We start from the raw sequence: 22,142 nt of genomic DNA, 5'->3' as shown, positions 1-22,142 counted from the left end.
TCACAAGTCACTACAGCACCTGCTAAGCCCCTTTTCCAGTCTGTGTCTTCACCAGCCGTTCCCTGGCAACGATTTCTAACAGTGGAGATTTTTCAGCTTGACGCGCTCAAGTTCTACATTCACAGTCTCCCGTGCAGAACTCCGTAACAAATGACTTCATGTCTCGCTTATAACATCTCAACACGGAGCACGTAGGAACACCAAGTTTCGAAGAGTAACTCTATTGTTGAGTGCATATTCGTTGCTGCAGGAACGTGTTTGCCGAGCGGTTGCCCAGAAACTGTCGTTGTTTACAGAGTCACCGCTTATCAAATGTTCTATACGCCACAATATGAGACATCATTCCACAATACCCCATACAGTTGGAGAGTGTGGACACTTTTTGTCTTATTGATTATAGGGATTAGGAAGTAGGACGTTGGAGTGTCTTATAGTGGCAAGACGTTCGTGCTAAGTTTTGTGAAAATCGGACATATGCTTCAAATTTTGAAACGCAAACACACACACAAAGAGAAATCATTGTGATTTCGTAATTCTGTTTCGTTCCTTAAGGAAGGAAAATAGACCACCAAGCATTAAATAACTTTTTCTTCTTTGAATTCATGAGAGAAAAAGATATGCGTGTAACTTACGAAACAATTTTAGGTATCTGAGCTTCAGCATCTGGTGTCCTATCAGGGAAACACGGCTTCAAATTACAATTGTAACGGATCTCAAGCAAATTGTAATTCCATAATGCGGAAAGTACACATTTGGTGACAATAGTACTCTCCTGAATTTGTTGAAGGATTTTGGAGAAAACGAGACGATGCGTTTGGTTTACTCATCCATATAAATTTGCCGTGTTCGAGGGATTGAACCTGCTTCCTGTCTCGAGACTTCATGGCAACGAAAGTGTAAACTAATATTTTTATTGTTGACAGAGGCAGTCACGGTTGTTGGATCTAAGAGAGAAAGTATGGCTATTTGAATTTTTAAGATGATATGACATAAGCATATTTTAAAGCAAAAACAATACGGGATTGCGGATCAGAAAGGAATGGACATATCTGCTTTAACGCTTCCCCTTTCTTTTTTCTTTTACTTTTATAATTCAATGCTATCTTTACCCACTCCGATCCATTATCCTTGCATTTCTTCCTACATGAAGTAGTCTCTAACAACAATATTTACATATGATATGTTTGTATATACATGTACATGCTTTATCGGCTCTCATAAAGCCGGGAGGCTTTGGCTGATCCTCCTTTATTCATAATGGAAGTAAAGGATCCAGCAAAACTGTCTGAGAAAGAGCAGGTCCTTGTCGGTTGTCATAGCGAATTGTGCCGTTCTCAGTTCTCCGTTGTATAGTAGGTTAGCACAGCGTTAGTGGATTCGAGGATGCAGTCTCTTCCAATCCGTGGTCTGCAGCCTTATTCATGTTGCTGGAGAACCCGAGCTGTTGCCGCGGGTGCGTGTCACGGAAGACAAGCAGGCGCAGTTACGGTGCAGTAGGCTGAACCTCCTCTCAGATATACCTATAAGTGTGTCATATTATAATACACATTCGCCAGACATGAAGGCATTATTGTGCCAAAAATAATTATCTTTTTATAAAATGTTTATTTCATATTTCAGTCAACACATCAGTTTCTAAAAGTATACAGATGACGGCCGGTCACGGTAGCCGAGCGGTCTAAGGCATGAACCGTCTTCGCTCGCTCGGAAGCCGTGATCGTGGGTTCGAATCCCACACAAGGTATGGATCGTTGGTGTGTGTATGCGTTTATTCTGTGTGTTGTCTTATGTTCAGGTAGAGACCTTGCGACGAGCTGATCACCCGTCCAAGGAGTCCTACCGCCTGTAAAATGATCATGAAACTGATAAATCAGCCCTGTGCTCCAAAATGGGAGCGAGAAGGGGAAAAAAAATACAGAAGACCTATTTCCATGAATGTCGTAAATGTGAGGCACAACATGTTTCGACCCCATAATGGGTTATCATCAGGTGTTGATTCATTAGGGGTCGAAACATGTTGTGCCTCAGATATACTCCCTTCATGTAAATAGATCATCTGTATACATTTTATAAATTATGTTGACTGAAATATGAAATAAACGTTTTTATGTACACTACGCAATAGCTTGCAACACAAAATGATAATTAAATGTTAGGTTTTTGTTTAGTCTACATTGAAAATTCTTATGTGTTTATCCCCCCCTCCCCATGGTGTAAGGGGTCCAGTGATGAGAGAGAGAGAGAGAGAGATCTGGAGTTACAGGATTGGTAGCTGCATCTCGGGCTGAGAAATCATTACGGAGTCAGTTACAAACTCAGATCCTTAGAATATAAATACAATATATATATATATATATGACAAATTTGTATGTTGTAAGCATACCTATTTCCTTGTGCAAGCATTATACGTAATTGCAATTTGTTCTCCGTGTATGGTAGGTGTTTTCGGTTTTTATTTTCGCTTAACTGCTTTAACTACAATGTTATAAATAAACAGATTTATACGTAAAAGATAAGGCTATCCCTGCGTTTGATTAAATATACTACACCGTGAAGAGCGTGAGGAGTGGATGTATAGCGCCACCATTCTTAACCACGACGCTAGATAGAGACCAGCTTCAGGCTCCGACAGCTGCAAGTCCGGAAAATAGTCCCCATTACCAGTTGTATAAGAGGCTGTGTGTGCCCCAGAGCAAGTCTGGACTCTGTAGAGAGGAGAAATATTTCTTACTCCTACCTGAAGTCAAATCCAGATTCCATGGTTGTCCAGCTCTTAACGTAATTGCTATAACGACTGAGATTTCACGGTTACTAATGTTTCTTACGGACTCTCTATCTATGCAGACTAATGGAAGACGGATAAGGCAGCGGTCAGCTGAAGGCCCACAGCTGACGTACCGGTCCTCCCATCTCAGAAGCCTGAAAGAAACGGCAGTATAAGTTAACTGACGTGTTAGCTCTCACGGATGTTCAGAGCCCCATGTTATTATGAAAGGAACAGAGACAGCTCAGAAACCCACCTTCGAAATGTGCGGCAAGCAATATGATTGTCAGTCACGTGATGACGTTGCGTCAGCCCGAACACAGAGGCTGCAGATATCGGCCAATGTTTCTAATTTTCTTCACGGCGCCCTTCCAGCTTCGTCAACTATGTAGCTTCTAAACGGAAAGTGACAGTTGTTCATGAACTGTAGAGGATGTGGGGGGAAGGTATAATATCATATTAATCATCGTATCATAAATATCATCGTATTTGAAGGCATTCCAGAGTTTCTCTGGGACAACAAATAACAGCCCCCAAAATAACCTCAGAATAGTCAGTCTTCGGGCACTAAATACAATTTCTTGGCCTTTCGTGTAGTTAACCGTTCGACGACGAATTTCGGTGGCAATGTGGTACTACTGATCCTTATCCAAGTGACCCGAATGAAAACAAGATTATGGACCCGTGGAAGGGGGAGGAGGGTGCGCAAACAGTTTCCCATGTTAGATTAGCTAAGTGATGGATTGTAATTCCCTGCTGGGACCCGATAGATAGCACCCCTGCAGTTTCCCGGTTTGCTCTACTTGAACATGACTGAGACTTGTTTTTATTTTCCTTATGCCCATTGGGAAAGTCGTCAGAAACAACTATTGTAATATAAAAAGCAAAGAATCGCCGTAATATCCATGGATTTTGATGTAATTTATATCGTATTTCGTGACTTTTTTTTCTTGGCACTACAGCCCCAGTGGGCCTAGGCCTACCTCCATGAACTTCTCCGTTCACTTCGATTTTTCTAGATCTTACACATTCGGTAGGACTCCTTGGGCGGGTGATCAGCTCGTCGCAAGGCCTCTACCTGTACACAAACACAGAAAAACACAAACTAAACATCCATGCCCTGAGTGGGATTGGAACCCACGATCCCGGTTTCCAAGCGAACGAAGACAGTACATGCCTTATACCGCTCGGCTACCGTGACCGGCTTTCGTGACATATATAACTCAATAATTTTTCACTGGCCTGTGAAGGTCACATTACTTAGCGCCATTTTCCGGTAGAGCCACAGTCTTGGGTGTTAACATTTGTAAGGGATCCGTTGCGCTGACCACGCCACACCCTTTACCGGCAAAAGTTGGCACTAATTTCGCCGACAAGAGGAGGTCGCTCATTCGGTATAGTTCTCTTGCGGACTACAGGTCACGGAGCTTTTATTAAGCGTATCCGTTGCTATGAAAAAACGGCTTTATCCACACGTCTGCCTCGTCCAGAGAAAAATACAGGTCGTCACACAATTGAGTTCACTCTGTCTGTTTAAAGAGAGGTTCTTATAGGTAATAAAGGTTATTAACCTCACCAGGTAGATTGACTTCAGGTAGCCTCATCCTGACCGGCGAAATTGCCCGTAGCGGGAGGACGGATAGTGACGTGTAGGACGAGCTGAGCTTAGTACGGCGGTGATGACTCTTGACAGCGATGCTTTCAGCGGCCTTATGCTTCTATCGGTGCTGAATGGCCACAGTCAGTTTGTTCGAATTCCAGCTTACGTAATGACACCTTTGTGGTCTAGTGGTCAGAGTTCCTGCCTACAGATCCATAGATTCCTGGTTCTATTCCCGGCGCTACCAGATTTTCTGAGAAGTAGTTGGTCTGAAACGGGGTCCACTCAGCGTCGTGAGGATAATTGAGGAGTTATTTCAAGGGAATAGCGGCTCCGGTCTAGAAAACCAAGATTAACGGCCGTGGGGATACGTTGCGCTGACCACGTGACACCCTCTATCCGCAAAAGTTTGCACTAACTTCGCCTACAAGCGGCGGTCGCTAGGTCGGTATAATTCGCTTGCGGACTAAAACCACGGAGTTTGTTTTGTTTGTAATCCGAATTAAACCTGAATAAACATTAATGTACATTATATAAGGTCGAAGCAGAGGAAGCCATATTGAACACAAATTCCCAAGATTTTTACAAGAATGCGATAATTGCAAGGTAACCTTATGTTCAATATTTTCATAATAAAGTGTTCTAGCATTTAGTCTATTTTCTATGTAACTGAAATTTATAGTCATGCAGTTGTCATGGCTTTGCACATTAAACTTCTTTAATGAATTAAACAAGTTTGAGGTCTTAAACATTTAATTTGAAACACCATGCAAGGACTAAGAGCTTCACAATCGAAGGATCTTCCTTCACATTCCTGTAATGCAAGTGACTGTGAAACCACTGTGATTAGGGTTTCGATATTATTCGTAAACCGAAATGTGCCCAAGGCATGTCCCGGGCAACGCGCGCAGTGAGCGGATGTGACGTCTCGCTGCACTTCGACAACTCCATACACTTCAAGCATATGGCGGGTGTCGAAGTTCTTAGTAGTAACATTCGCTAAAGCATGTTAGCTACAATAGTTACGCTTTTCACCTCTGACGTACAGATAATTCAAGAAATTGAAACTTTCAACGTTGACAATATTTCCACCTAAAACAACCTTCAATAAATATCCGTGTTTTCTGACGTCTTCGCTTTGGTGCTGTGAGACGGGCTTAAAAACCATACTGCTTAACTTCAGAACTCTACATATGCCCCACAGACAATAATTAGTGTATTTTGTGGAGGATAATTTCATATCATGTAGGCCTATTCATTCATCTGTAATCTGTCAAGACGACAGGTCCACAGTCTCTTCCAAAACAGTTCCTCCACTTAATGCGATCTAGAGTTTTCTCCTTCAAATGACAGTATCCTCTTCTGTCCCCAAGGTCATCCAGCATCTTCTTACGTCTTCTTCCTCGTCTTCTGGTCACTTCTATCCGCCCCTCTATCTTTCCTTCAATAACTTCTTTTAGAAGGCAGTTTCTGCGTAAAACATGACCAATCCAATTAGCCTTCCGTTTTCTTATTTCGTGTAGGATATTCCTCTGCTCACTGACTCTAAATAACACTTCTTCATTTCTCACATAATCGGTCCAACTGATCTTCTCCATCCTTCTCCAACACCACATTTCGAAACTTTCCAGATGTTTCTGATCTACTGCCCTAAGTGTCCATGTTTCAGCCCCATACAGAGCTATGCTCCAAATGTAGCATTTCACTAGTTTCTTTCCCAAATTTAAGTCCAATTTGCTGGTAAAAGATTCTTCTTCTTGCTAAATGCAGCTTTTGCCATGGCAATCCTAGATTTAATTTCACACGTACACCTTGTAGGCCTATATACAAAAGTTAATACAAAATACTGCCGGAAATTTGTGAATGTTAGTATTCGGAAGTAATTCATATCTGGAATGGAAAATGGCATGTTAAATTTGATACAGATATTCTCTGCCTTTTCTGTGGTCGTTTAATATTTCAGCCTTGTAAGCCCGATAATATCATTACATATTCGATCAATTTAATTGCCCCCTATTTATGTTTCAAACGAAGGACTGGAGAGAACTTTGGTGTGTCAATTAGAAATTCTATGCTTTACCGAAAGGAGTAAGAGCTGCGGTTTTAACCAGTTTAACCGATTTCTCGGTTAATGCAGTTTAGTTAGAACATTCCATCGCCTCAGAATTTAAATGCAATTTTCGCTACATGTTCCAAATATGGCGACTGGTTTCTGCGAAGATCTTTAACTTTGAAAAGGATATTCATTTATAACAAATATAAATTGAACTGATGACGTCATTATTGAAATTCTGTTTTCCCAATAAAATATAATTCTGTTTACTATCGGGTTCATCTTGCAAATTTCTTTTCTTCTTTTCGCTTTTAACAGATTCAATTACCCGCATTTCGCTTCGCCGATTGATAATTAAAGAGGAGAAGTGTCGATTAAAATGTATCCGTCTGAAATTTTGGTTACAGTCCAGTTGTTCATGATCTGTAGGCATAAACATATCAATATAAAGCCAAGATTTCTACACAAAATAGAGCAGGAACCTGCAGTAGTCTCTACGCGAGAACTCACAATTATAAACTCATTGTTATGCCCTACACAGGTTGCAACGGCTCTCTAACACCACATGAAGCACAAAATCAGGGAAGCTAAAGATGAGAAACAAGGCCTGTATCATATAAGACAAATCAGCCTCAGCTGTGGATTGTGGAATTTAATATAAGAAATTAAGTCAAGAAATAATGACCGCATTTTCCATTTCTTTGCGAGCCTGCAAACGTCACACGTTTTAATTTGTGATACAGTCACCTTGAAAATGTTATTACAACTTTATTAATCTCATACATGTACTCTGAATTATGTACATGTATTTAAGTAACTGTATGGAGATTTCATTCAAAAGAATACAATATAAAGCTTTCTTTTTGTGAATGGTACAGTATATTGTTAATGATTAATTTCAAAATGTCAACAAGGTCAATATATAAAATAACACATTTTTTATGAAAATGGTTTACAAAATTAAAATTTTTAAAAATTAGAAGTTTACTTTCAGTGTTGAAATTTGTAGTGCGGTATATATTGGCAGAAACGTTTTCACTAATTAATAAGACAAAAATCGAAGCATGATGTTATTACATCAGAACATGTCGCTGCGGTGTTACATTATTATCAGTTAAAAGTTCTGTCGATGAAAATTTTATATAATTTTTAAATTTCACTTTTCAGAGCACTTGTCTGTTGCCATTAGTGTCAAAACTTATAACCTGAGTTGTTAATTCTGTGGGGCAGAGCCCTCGAGTAGATGATAGCCCTTCAGCTTTCCCAGAAGTCCTCAGTCTTTCGTGGCACCCGAGGGTGTCACTGAGCTGTTGTGTTAGGCTCTTAGATGTGCGATATATTTGTTAATCATCAAGTGTGGCGTCACATTCACATCAAGTAAGTTCAAACAAATAATTTTTCGTGCATTTATCACTTCATTGGGCTCTTTCCCTCAACGTATTTGTGTAAAAGTGGCTGCTCTTTTGTACTGTCTGTCACGTGACGGAATGCAGCAGCTCCCCCTCAGATTTAGAGGAGATGCCACGATTTCCTTTTTTTGGGAGAGATGCCGCACTAAGACATCCCTGCGTTTTGAAATCGCAGGCATGAAACAAAAGTATTTATGGTTGACCGCCTCTGTGGTCTAGTGGTCAGAGTTCCTGGCTACAGATCCAGAGGCCCGGGGTTCTATTTCCGGCGCCACCAGATTTTCTCAGAAGTAGTAGGTCTGGAACGGGGTCCACTCAGCCTCGTGAGGATAACTGAGAAGCTGTTTCAAGGAAAAAGCAGCTCCGGTCTAGAAAACCGAAATTAACAGCCGTGGGGATCCTTTGCGCTGAACACGCGACACCGTCTAACCGCAAAAGTTGGCACTAACTTCGCCGACAAAGGCAATCGCTCGGTCGGTATAGTTCGCTTGCGGACAACAGTCCACGAATTTTTATTTTTGTGTGCTTCAGATTGCAGACGCTGTGAAATGGTACGGAAGTACAAACCTAAAACGAGGGGGGGTCAATCGAAGAGGTCACTGGCCTGAAGAGAATACAGGAAGCAGTAAGCAGAGTACGAGATGGGTAAATTTGAAAGAGGACGGCAGAAGAACACAGTGGGATCTCTGCGAGAATTTTTATGTCCCCGAATTTCAAATGAAAACTTAAAAGAAAGTAAAAGTGGTCTTTTTCCGCAGAACGCTTTTGGGTAAAGAAACGAAGAACGACTGTTAAAGCATGTTCAGCGATTAGGAGCTTCAGAATTTACACATAACAAGAAGACCTTAGACAGATAGCATACCAATTTAAGCAAAAGTTTGATGTCAGTCAAAAATTTCGGCTCCAACAAGAAATGGCGGTTTGGGATTGGCTTGCTCCATTCCTTGAACGAAATCCGGAANCTGAAAAATTCTTCCGACTTTTCTCGAATCCAGGACTTGACAGCTGCCTTCACCTCATCGTCCGATGTGTAATGATTACCCTTGAGGTCTCTCTTGAGTAGAGGAAAAAAATAAAAATCGCAAGGCGCAAGATCGGGGGAATAAGGGGGGTGTGGAATCGGTTCAAACTTCGGGTTTCGCAGAGCCTCTTCAGTTGCGCGCGAGATGTGTGGACGAGCGTTGTCATGTTGCAAGATTATTGGCGCCAGGCTGCCTCTAACACGACAAACTCGACGCCGGAGCTGTTTTAGAGTCAATCACTGGATTGAGACTAGCTTTTCTAACGGGCCCAAATGAGTAGGTTTATCCTTCCCTACCAACCTGAAGACTAAGACAGATCCAGTCTCCGAAACGTCGTGGTCTTTTGTCTTTTACATACCAGACGATGGATGAAGTACAAAATAAACAAAAAGAAGTACAGTATACACTATCGTCAGAATCCTTTCAAGTCTCCATAACCTTTCGGATTAATATCACGAGAAGTAGTTAGACAGAGAGACAAAGAGACAGCAATATATCCACCTCCAGAAACTACGAACAAATATAGCTTGGACTATGAACAGCGCGATTGTAACTGTGTGATAATGGACGAAATATGTGCATTGATTTCATAAAATATAGACCTGTATTGTATTACACATCCTTTTCCAACGGTATCGAGACGGTGTGCCTGGTGCACTCCTAATGACGGTCTGACCTTTCGCTGCCACTTTCCAGCGATGTGCTTCCTATATGAAGGGTCACTATTAATCATACAGTTCATTATTACCAAGTAACTGTCTAACTAATTAACTAAGTTCGTGAAGCACAGTCCTTATTCAGAAGCTAATAGTTGCTCAACTAGTTAGGGAATGCTTATTATTCTACAGAACCCGAGAATTCATTGCTGCGTTCACAAGAGCACATCATTGAGCGAGGGAATGCATCACCCCATCCTCCTTTTTTAATATCCATTTGTAGCCTACTTTTCTTATTAAAAAAATTAAAGTAGGCTTATGAGGTCAACTTTCTCAACGCGTGTTTGTGTATGTGCCTGTGCTAGGCAACGACACTACATGGTACGTGTCGTGTCATTTCAAATATACAATATGTACTGAAATGAAAGTGGAATATTAGTTGTTCCTGGAAGTTCTTTTAATATTGTCCTGTCATCTAATTTCATACTATAATACAATTAAACACTGAAGTGTGAATTGATATGATTTAAGAATACAGTGATCTAGAATTCCTTTGGCCTAGTCCGGAGTTAGGTACTGGAGCTTCCCTTGCAAATTCGTAATGCAAAGTGAGATCCTGCCTCATTGAATGGCCTATAATTTCAGTTTCGGTCCGACGAAATAAATAGTCGAGACTATTTCTCTCACTCCGTCCATATGGGTTTTATGGACGTAGGACATAATTAAGACGTGTGACGGTCAGCGCTTCATTTGATGTCCGTAATAACTGGCAGAAGTGTTATTATTACGGTTCTGCACGCATCAGCGAGACAGCTCTGCTGCCGCAGGACGCCAATTAAACGTGAGAGAGGAAACCAGGCAAGTGTAAATCATTTTTACAGTCACTTCCTGTTAGCCGTGTTACATGCATATATTCTGAAGGATATCCTGCCCGGCCACAGCAATCACAGGAGAGCAGTAGCCCAGAAGAATAAACGTTAACAGCTCCGAAAAAAAACTGAATACGAGGCACATAAATTTACGTGTAATTTAAGCGGGGCAGAAGTACGTTCGGATTCATTTTTCGCGTATGTCCTGTAATGATTTACATACTGGGTGATTCTGTTTGTCTATTTTTATATTTCTTTGACTTAAAATTGAGGGAAATTCTGCTTTTAATATGAGTTCCATGTTCTGCAGTTTACATGGATAGAATTAGGTAACACAACTGAACAGAGACCTTCTTGAGAAGCTAATAGTGGCTCATCTAATCAAGAAATTCCGAATCTTTATTGAACCCTCCACTGACTCCTGTCCTGAGGCAAATAAATAGAGTGCACATTTTCACTTGCTGTTTCATAGGTTCCATTTTAATTATAAAATTGTTGTGTTGGGCATTGCCACTTCCGGGTTTATTTAACATACGCGACGTTTCGAAAACTGGACCCGTTTACGTCATCAGGTGTAAGATGAGAGGAAGACCCTTCTCAGTACTGTTCCTTACATAGCTCTAATCTCGGTCGCTGGATCAGTCAGGATGGAAATGGATCAAGTTTCCGAAATATAGTAAAAGTAAAATACACATCTGATAATGGACAGTGTCCAACATAATACTCTTACAGTGAATCAACTGTTGTTACTAGATGGTAATTCATATTAATGTTATCGTCTCATCTACTCGAAGGTCGTCCAAGTCTTCTCTTTCCTTCACGTTATTCTGTCAGATTTTTGAATGGATTTACTTGCCTGCCATTTATACTTTATGCCTGACCGTCTCATTTCCACTGATTCTGTAATGCTAATGACATCCATCGAGGAGAGCAACTTAACGAAAAGATAAAAATAAGTCTATATAATTTGTAAACTATTCTGCCGTTACTTCAGTTAACGCTTTACGGACTGAATTTATTCTAAATAAAATATAACAAGAAATTCTGGGAAGAACCAATCACCCTCCTTCATTTCACTACAATTTGAGTGTATGACACAGGCAGAAAGAAGAACTGCCATTGAAAGAACACGTTTTGAGAGACTGCAGTTTTGATATTACCGAGGGAAGATTTTATGAAGTACGCCGTTGAGATGACCTCAGGTGGCAAAATATGCATACCAAGTCTCATAAAGCTCGATTCTGGCGTTATAAATTTATTAGAGGGCATACACATAAACACATACACAGAGCAAGGTAATCGCACAAGCCTACTTCTATTTCTTAAGTATGAAAATAAACTACAAATTCAGTTCGTACTCACAGGAAAACGTCTATTATGAGAATCATTGGAAACACACTAATATATGTTGTGATAGGAGACAGAGTCTTGTGCCTTAAAGTAGGCTACGTTAGCTCTGGCCTTAATTAATTAAGCACCACGCCGTGAAGGCGCATAGTGAGTGAAGGTATACTTCCATCATTCTTAACGTCGGCACTATATGGAAGAGAGTGAGCAGCTTCATGCTCCTGCCGCTTTATTCCCTGGGAAATAGCCCCCGGTATTCTTTGTATAGGAGGTTGGGTGGGCCACAGGGCAGGCCTGAACATTATGGAGAAGAGAAAATTCTTGACCCTACCGGGGCTCGAACCCCTACTCCTCGGTCGTCCAGCCAGTAGCCTAGTCTCTGTATCGACTGAGCTAGGTCCGCTCCGTGAAGCAGGGGGCATGTGCAATAGTCACTGGGCTTTAAACGGTTAGCAAGCAGAAGTGGTGTCAGACCTGTCTGAATGAATCAGATGGACGTTCTGTGCGCGATTTGCTTCCTTCAGTTCAGTTTGCGAAATCGTAATCCCAATCGTTNCTTTAAATAGCATCGACGTGGCCTCTCCACAGCACTACACTATACACTACGTGTCGGACACAGCCGACCACAAGGTAAGGCCAGCATCAAACATCATTTAATATTCAACGTTAAATATACGATAATAGATATAACCTAACTTAATGCAATATCTTTGCAGCCCACGGAACCCCGTGCTGACGCCTCCCCCATTGGGACTATCCACTAAAAGGAACCTGAATATTTTACTTGGACGGTTTTAAATTTAATTTTAATTAACGACTCGCTTTGCTGGGTGATTTTTTAAAAGCTATTGGGACACCTGCACGCAGGATACTGGATGTTGTTGTGTTTTACGCTCTGATATGTGTAACATCTTCCACAAAAAACTATATATTGTGATTGCTGAGCAGTGCAAGTAGTTTTATGTTTTTGTGGTGGGTGCCTCTGATGATGGCTCTTTGTGAGCCGAAACATGTAAGGCAAATGTAAAAAATAGTGACAAGAATATACTTTGTTACACTCGACGGAGGTTATATTGATAAGTGTTGATTTTCCTAGTTTTTCCTAGTATTTGTCCGTTGTTCAGACTGCCACATTTTCGATTTCCGCCACTTGCATTTAACTGCAGTACACAACAGAGGCCGTAGTTCTGCTTACACTGTTTGCACACAATTGCCTCTTGCTGTAACGAGAGATGAACTGACAGGGCATCATATCGTGCCTCAACCTACCCGCTGTAATGCACTACAACGACGCTTTGCGGCCAGTCCATAAACTTATTGACTATGGTAGCATATTTGTGCGTTACACCTGATGATGAACCAAAAGCTGTCGAAACGTATAGCGTGGAATAAATTATAAGGTCTGTTGTAGTTTGTATGACTGCTAAACCCCCAAAATGGACATAAACAGAGTGCAATCTTATAGAAAATATTTCATAAAATATATATATTTTTATTACTATTCTGCATACAGATTTTATTAGAGACCTCGATGTTCTCTTCAACGTTATCAGCTTTCTGATTATACATTTTTTCGTGCATAAAATTGTTATATGTAATATGATCCGTTACTTTCTCCTGTTCTTCGTTAAATAATCTATTATACTTTGCATCATCCGAGCTTGAAACAAACTCGATTGTAATTCTGTTGTCTCGGATTGTCTTAACCAACACTGAGTTCGGCAAACTGGAACGTGTGCAGAGAAAAGGCTACTACCACATGTTACAGCATCTTCCTTAATTATCATAATTATTAGAAGTACAATTGCTATTTTTATAGCTTAAAATTACAAATTTTATTCGAGATTTATTTTGCGACAACTTCGATAAAGTTTTTATTACTTTCACTTCACTTTCAGAAGCTGTTAGTGTCACAGTTCCAGTCAGAAACACGAGAGGCTTAATTACTACAATTTCCACTTCCTTCAAAGCAATAAACATGCTTCTTTCCTCTGTGCCCTAGATGTAAACGCAATCTGTAATATCACCAGTACATTTTATAATCATTTCTTTAACATTAATTTTACTGTCAATCTGTTTAGTCTGTAATAAATTATTTTGTCACATTTAGTACCCCAGTGAAGGAAGCACGCGGTAGTGTAGTTGTTTGAGGCACTACGCTACAAGCCGGAAGGTCGCGGGTTCTATTCCTGATGAGGTCATTGGACGTTTCAGTTGACCTAATCCTTCCAGCCGCACTATGGCCATGGAGTCGACTCAGCCTCTAACAGAAATAATTACCAGGAATCTTCCTGGGGGTGAAGGATGATTGGCTGGTTAGGACACAACCTCATCGTCATATGTGAGCCGACTGTCTGAAAATGTGGGAGCCTCGACGGCTCACAACCCTATGGGCCTCCACGGCCTGTTAGAGGGATAGCTTTACCTTTTTTACTACTGCGAAGTTACATTCGTCCTGTATATACTGAGCACTTGAATAACTTGTGCGTATATATTTGCCTTAAATTTATGTACTAGTTTATTTTATTTTTTTAATTTTATTTGCTGATTGTGCTGACTCTGTAATTGCATCGTGTAGCCATTCAATTAGCATGTGAAAATAAACTACTACTACTACTACTACTACTACTACTACTAATAATAATAATAATAATAATAATAATTCAATTCATGTTTATTTGCGTGCAAATTTAAGAGCACTGAGGTCAATTACAAAGTTGGCACGAGTACATAGAAATACACAAAACGACTAAAAAATACAAAATAAGACAGTCTATATAATGGCAATAAATTAATAATAATTCTAAGAATAATTAAAGTTAGCATTTACAATGAGAAAAATAAAATAAGTACATCTCGAATGGTTATTCCATTATGTGGCTAGAAAGGACAATACACATACACATAATGATAATTATAATAATAGTAATAATACAATAATGCGAACCAGCTGGAGCCATAATGGGATTCTGTCCTTTCGAATCGGGAAGTTCCAAATTTGGACCGCTGTCTGCATCTCTCCCTTTCTACAGCGTTCAGCGTATGAATAAGTATTTCGTCTCCCTCACCTACGTTTTAGATTTCTTTTTATTTCTAGGGGTGGGGTGAGACTGAGTCCACTTGGTATTTCAGCAACTAATTGGCCTACTGTACCAGCCCCGGATGATAAATGATGATGAATATGCAGCAGTCGGTGGATTGAAAATTTACAGGGAAAACCGAGGTACTCGGAGAAACCCTACTTCCGTGCCACTTTGTCCACCACAAATCCCACATGACCTGAACTTGGTTCGAACCCGGGCAACTAACCGCCTGAGCTATGGCCGTAAGTGGGCTGCCTTTCGTGCAAGAATATCGTGTTTCCGGGAACCTTTTGATTATCTGCTGGTTGTAACCACATGGTAATATGTTTGGCCTACAGAATAAATTTTGTAACATGATCAAAATAAGAATTAACGAAACAAATTCCAAAAACCGTTAACCCTGGCAGCTTGATGTGGATCAAAAGGAAATATGGGCTTACCTGAATCCCATTCCACCCTACATTGTGAGGTCCCTGATTCACAGACTTCAAAACGGATCTGTAACTGCTATTCAGTTTTAAATCATATTCAATTCTCCGATCAAAGGCTCCGTCAAATCTACCCACCTCTGATATTGTATATTTGTTAGAACTGAGTTTGCCAGGAGATGTAAATGCTCTTAAGTCCCTTCTTCAACATTGTTCCCTCCTTTCGAATTATTCATTATTTTTTACGAACGGAAGTTGCACTATTATGAAGTCTAGACAAAGGTATTTTAATGCAGGCCTCGGCAAAACTTTATAAGATTATATGTATTATATACTATCTGCTGCTCTCCACTTCCTTTTAAATCTTTTCTTAAGAGTTTTACAGTGCGACATTTCTGAAGATGTTATTTAATAATGTAGTACAACCAATATGAGACTATTTGCTGTGCACAGAACCGTGCAGCAGATGGACCTGCTCCACCTCACCCTTCGTCGTTCGGCCAAGCATATTCGTTCCTTTCGTAATCCCGCACAAAGCACGGCGTGGGGTTTCTGAACTTGATGCAAGAAGCATAATTACCAACACGAGAATATGAAATCTAAAAGTTTAATTAAGTTTAATTCTACGAGTTATTGCCGAATATTGCGCTCTTGTTAGCATACATGCTTTTACCCTCGAATAAAATCAACTTTGTGGCCTGTAGTCCGCAAGCGAACTATACCGACCCAGCGACCGCAGCTTGTCGGCTAAGTTAGTCCAAACTTTTGCGGATAGAAGTGTCACGTGGTCAGCGCTACGAAACCCCATGGCCGTTAATCTCGGTTTTCTAGGCCGGTTCAAAGTGGAATATAAGCTCTATTTAGAGGCTTCATAACTTGTACGCTTCTCCAAGTATAATTAGAATGATCAAGTCAAGGAGGATGAGATGAGCAGGACATGTAGCACGAATGGGGAGATGAGAAATGCATATAGGATAATGAGGGGAAAGCCGGAAGGAAGGAGACCACTGGGAAGACTAAGACTTAGATGGGTGGACTATACGAAAATGGTTCTCAGAGAGATAGGATGGGATGGTGTGGATTGGATTGATCTGGCTCAGGATAGGGACCGCTGGAGGGCTCTTGTGAACAGCTAATGAAACTTGTGTTCCGTAAAATGCTGGGAAGTTCCTGAGAAGCTGTACAATTGGTGGCTTCTCAAGAAGGGTTCAGCTCCACGAGTATTATTGTTATGCAGTCTTGTGGAAAGATAGCGAGGATGAGAATTCGGCAGCTTTTGTTTTAAAGGGAAAGAGCACTTCTTGCATTCAGGGTGTAGAGCTCGCGGTTGCAATTCCGGTTGTGCAGCTAAGCAAGTTATGAAATGTACACACAGCGCCACCTCCTTCCCGACTTCGTTATGTTGTTGCTTCCGGATAATCAATTCGTAAATGCTATTTTTGGGCTCTTGTAAGTAATCTGGAGAAGACTTGTTGGACTAAGGTACAGATATGGAGCGGCATTAAGGCTTATTCTCGCGTACATCCATATTTACACTCCTATGTAAAGTAAGGGTGTCTGGATCAATGATAGTATGAGTAAGTGTAGCTTTTCATATTGACAGTGGTGAAAATCATGTTCACTACACAAGACCGTATTTCTGCAAGGGCTGAACTCAGTACCGAGGGGTCAGCTACAGAGCCAGGCTCCTGCTGCATTTGCTCAACCCTGCTGGCAACAGTACACGTCATAGATTTCCTAAGTACCGAGGCATATTGTAACTTCGCTCGACCAACGCATAACGTAACAAATAGTAAAGTAAAGTACAGCTATCCCTGTACCAGGCCGTGGAGGCCATAGGGTTGTGAGACGTTGAGGGTGCCAAATTTTCTAGACAATCGGCTCAAAGATGGCAGTAAGGTTGTCAGCCTTACGCGCCGGCCGCGTTTACTCTCCAGGAAAATTAATTAATTAATTTAATTAATACGTAACATATATATGTATAATCAGCCCAGGAAAAAAAAATATGAAGTTTATGGAGGGAATAAGACCCAAAAGCTTCATACATTCAGAAATGAAATACATAAAGATAAGCACAAGGAGAACATTACCTTTTTTAACTAATTAAGCACTACACCCTGAAGGCGTATGGGGGAGTGGGTGTATAGATCCATATTTTCTTGACCTCGACACTAGTTGGAGGTGAGTGGTCAGCTTCATGCCCCGGCCTCTTTACTCCCGGGTAAAGAGCCCGCAGTACATATTGATTAGGAGTTTGGTGAACCCCAGAGCCAGACTGGACATCGTGGAGGATAGAAAATTCTTGACTTGACCCTACCGGGACTTGAACTCTGATCCCTCTTGTCGTCCATCCCGTAGCCAGTCGCTATACCGACTGCACTACACCGGCTCACGGAAGGAAACACATAGATCCGTTAATGGTTTTGGTACAGGTAGTGACAGCATGACAGAGCTGGTACTCATAACTCAGAATATTCGTGTTCCTACAGTACGTGGTATGATATGAAATGTATTTTTAATAAAGTTTATTTTCGTGGGGTTGGCAGCGAGTCAGTCAATCACCAAATTAATGTCAAATTGAAGTAGGAGGCAATATTGGGGTGGGTTAATGGCTTGGAAAATTATGATATCCTCAGCAAAGATTAAAATTTTACCATGATTAACTGAGTTATATGGGTCATTAAAGAATACGTTAAAGGGTAAAGCCAGAGGACAGAGCTCTGCGGCACACCGCATCATATGCGTCTGAATTCAAACTCGCGTATTGTATGGTTCTTCCACTATGGGAGTCGTTTTTCCTATAATTTTTGTGTACTGTATCTTGTGATGTGTCCTTCCTCTTTTGATTACAATGCTCGCATCCAAAAAGGAAGGACACATCACAAGATACAGTACACAAAAAATATAGGAAAAACGACTCCCATAGTGGAAGAACAATACAATACGCGAGTTTGAATTAAGACGCATAAGATAGATGAATAATCTTTACAAGTTTTAGTGTACACAAATTTTATTATAGTTGAAGAAAGCAGTCTTCTGGGATATGGCACCGTGTATATGTGATGTTAACCGACGTTTCGGAGGAACGTATCGCCTCCGTAAAAGCAGACTGTCTGCTTTTACCGGTTCTCACGGTCTCTTCGCTTGCAGATTTCTTATATTTTTTCTTCTACCCTGAAGATGGAGGCGATACGTTCCTCCGAAACGTCGGTTAACACCACATGTACACGATGCCATGTCCCAGAAGGCTGCTTTCTTCATATTCACCGCCGTGAAAGCCTCAAATCTTTATTATAATTGATGAAGAATGTACATTTTAATAATTTTATGAAAGACACATGATGGCAAGCAATGCAATAGGTTAGCGTAAATAAAGCACCTGAAGATGGCACAATGTTGCCGAAACATGTAGTGAAGTGACATGTTAAATTGAGTGTACTACAAAAGGGCCATTACATATATATCATGGATGAGAATCAGTGCAACAGGACTCTAAAATACAACATTCACGTCTTATATTGTTCATATTATCCCCATTTAACTCGCGTGGATACTGTAACCACGTTAATATGGCTGTCTCCCTTTGATCTAATAATTTGGACATTCTTCGTGGAATGCTTATGCTTCTTCATTTAATTATCTCTTTGGCTGATAGTTGTTATGTTCCCTCTAATAGTTATCCAGGCTCTATTAATATCCACCTGAGCGTCTAATTTTCCAACGCTGCGAACCTATTTAAGATTTCAACCCGATACTGTTCTTTGCCCTCTCACTCACTCATGGAACTGAACCCTTCTTGTGAAGCCGCCAATTGTGCAGCTACTCAAGAAATCCAATACTCCGTATCTTGAGCCAGATCAATCCAATCCATTCCATCCCTTTCTATCTCTCTAAGATCCATTTTAATGTTTCCACCCACCTACGTCTTCATCTTCTCAGTGGTCTCTTTCCTTATGGCTTTCCCACCAATATCCTATATGCATTCGTCTTTTCCCCCATTCATGCTACATTCCATACCCACCTCATCCTTCTTGACTTGATCATTCTAATTATATTTGGAAATGAGTACAAGTTATCTCTTTACCTTTGTTTAACTTTTGATATTGAATCTCTTACGTTGTTTGTTTACTTACTACCAGTCTCTTCCTAACTCTTGCCACCGCCAGATCGTGGTTTTATAGGACTCGGAGTCTGCAATATGGAATGCACTTTAGGAGTTGCACTTGTAAATCCTTGTTTATATTTGAAATTAGTTAGTGTAGACATGTTTACCCGTCTGTACATATTTATGCAGCATTTAAAGATGAGCAGACGTGGAATCTCTCCTTTGATGCTCATCGTTGAATACGTCCTGAGGATATAGTGTTTCTTATGGTGAGCTCTGGTTCAACCCGGGACCTGTTGGAGCTGTTAACTGGGGAGACAACAGTGGACGAAACAACGACCTTTCTGCAGAAGAAGTAGCGAGAGGGAATTCCGTACGAAATGCTTCGTAAATTCTAGTCTGCAGGTAAAATTTATTAGGGTGACAGTGTCAAAAGTGTGAGAGAGGCATTGGCCTAGGTCCGTGGCTAGTCGTAATACCGTCTGGGGGGGGGGAATAGCTTTCGAGGTAAGATAAAAGGTAAAGTTATCCCAGTGCTTAATTAATTAAGCTCTGTACCATAGAGACACATGTCGGAATGAAGGAATAGCTCCATCATTTTTCATCTCGGCATTAGATGTAGATGAGTTTGTCAGCCTCGCGCTCCTGCCGCTTTACTCCCCAGTATCCATTGGCTAGGAGGCTGGGTGGGCCCTAGAGGCTGTCTGGATGCTATGGAGAAGAAAAACTTAAAGCCCCTGTTGGGATTGGAAAACCGGCCGTCCAACCAGTAACCCGTTTTTATGCCGACTGAGCTATAAGCGTAAATGGGAGTAAGTTTGTTTATAGGCCGCGCCATAGCTCAAGCGGTTAGTCGCTGGCTTCCCACCGCGGCGGTCCGTGTTCGATCCCGGGTCTGGTCAAGTGGCATTTGTGGTGGACAAAGTGGTGCTGGGGCGGGTTTTCTCCGAGTACTTAGATTTTCCTTGCCAATCTTCATTCCACCAAATTCTCCATCATCATAATCAACCGGGGCAGGCTACAATAGGCTAAATTCGGGGGTTATGTGACTAAAAATATACAAAAACGGATGAGAATTTCGGGATTAGGAGCCCCGTGTCTGCTACTAACATTCATCAAAGCTTAAATTGTCTATTCATTCACTAAATCACACATAAATACATGCTCAAATGTAAATACAAATCGTGACATTTGTCACAAAATGGGGAGGTGTAAAGGTATTATTATTATTATTATTATTATTATTATTATTATTGGAGGGGGTGGGTTTCCCCATGCACTGCGACCAGTGGTCTATTTTACGTGCCCCTGTGATATTCTACCAGTCTCTATACCCTACCGATACTGGTGCGTACCATCAGTCCCGACTCAGCCAGCGAGTTCGGCCTGTACTGGCTCAGCGGTATCTAGATGCTTCTCCCATCTACCAGAGGCGTTAGAGACTATTGTTGGGTGGGAAATGTCCTTATAATTTGGCTCAGAGGCCTCCTTGAGGCATGAGGTTCTTTTACGTGCCGTAAAGCTACGACACGGGACCCACGGCTTAAAGTCCCTCCCGGAGGGCTTGTTCCCTGAATATTTCCGCCCTTAAAAATTCCACGACCTCCGCCTGGTTTGAACCCGCGTACCTTGAATCATGAGGTGGGAACGTTACCCTTAGACTACGGAGGCCGCTTAGGTGTAAAGGTAACTTAGGAAACTGATTTCGTTAGATATTAGAGTCCCGCTCCCAAATAATGCGATCTCTTTGTGCTGAAGCCACCTGCTCTTTTTCGCCTCATAAGTACGTGAATTAAAAACCACGGACCTATGAAGCTAGATACCGCGGCTGACAAAATGTTTTGTAAATGGGAAAACTTTTATGTTTAAATCAGTTTTAGTCGCAGTTGGCAAGGGATCACTGTAATTTAATTTACATGTAGACCAAAAATTTCAAGATGTATCAAATGGAAATTTCAGTTACAATGCGGCTATCCTGATAAAGTGATCAGCTGACAGTCGGGATCAATCTGAAATGTACTCGTTGTCAGGGTCTATATAATTATCATTCGATACTCAAAACAGAAATAATCCACATAAGAATTATTAGCCTCTGTTTTTTTTTTCTTTTCGGTAATGGTTTCCCAACTGAAGCCATGTAAATGTATATCCCCTGATATACTGTTCGAATCTTAGCCACGTAACTGACATTCCTGAATGAAATTTACTGGCACTTATCTTATCACTCTCAACATCTTTGATCATTGTTGATGAAGGGAATATCAAATAATATATCCTATAATTTCCGTTTAATTATTGGGCTGAAATTATATACATGTATTTTTTGGGGAGGGAAGAACAAATGTTGAATCGAAGTTCATTTACGAAAATATATTCATAAAAATTGTAGTCTGAGAACTTGAAGGGAAGGAAGAGGTTACTTGTGAAACACAAGTACAAATTGAAGCATAATGTCTACCCTTGACTCGGATGAGCTCAATAATGAAACTTTGATTTCCGTAAAAGGCGAGCAACTTCTTGAAAAGTTGAGTAACTATTGTAAAATTATCCCTGTAACAGGCCGAGGAGGCCCTTTGGGTTTTGGAATATTGAGGCTCCCACATTTTCTAGACAATCAGCTCACAGACGGAAGTACGGTTGTCAGCCTTATACGCCAGCCGCCCTTTGCCCCAAGAAATATTCCTTGTACTCATTTCTGTTAGAAGCTGAGTCTACGCCAAGACCATAGTGCAGCTGGAAGGATTACGCAAATTGAAAAAATCCACCTAATCGGGATTCGAACCTGTGACCTTCCGAGTTGTAGCAT

At 41.0% G+C, this 22,142-nt stretch overlaps 1 protein-coding gene and 1 long non-coding RNA gene across 5 annotated transcripts in view; both read left to right on the top strand.

Annotated features, from left to right (window-relative positions):
• Positions 1-22,142, top strand: part of LOC111864041 (calcitonin gene-related peptide type 1 receptor) — a 523,124-nt gene that overhangs the window by 306,372 nt on the left and 194,610 nt on the right. The window lies entirely within an intron of this gene.
• Positions 12,274-12,582, top strand: LOC111864042. Its single transcript, XR_002842728.2, has 2 exons — positions 12,274-12,350; positions 12,437-12,582. It is a non-coding gene; the product is annotated as an uncharacterized LOC111864042 (long non-coding RNA).

The sequence above is a fragment of the Cryptotermes secundus genome, unplaced genomic scaffold, assembly GCF_002891405.2.
Source record: "Cryptotermes secundus unplaced genomic scaffold, Csec_1.0 scaffold303, whole genome shotgun sequence".
Lineage (NCBI taxonomy): Eukaryota > Metazoa > Arthropoda > Insecta > Blattodea > Kalotermitidae > Cryptotermes > Cryptotermes secundus.
The sequence above is the reverse complement of the archived record's forward strand: the minus strand, read 5'-3'. Positions and strand labels throughout refer to the sequence as shown.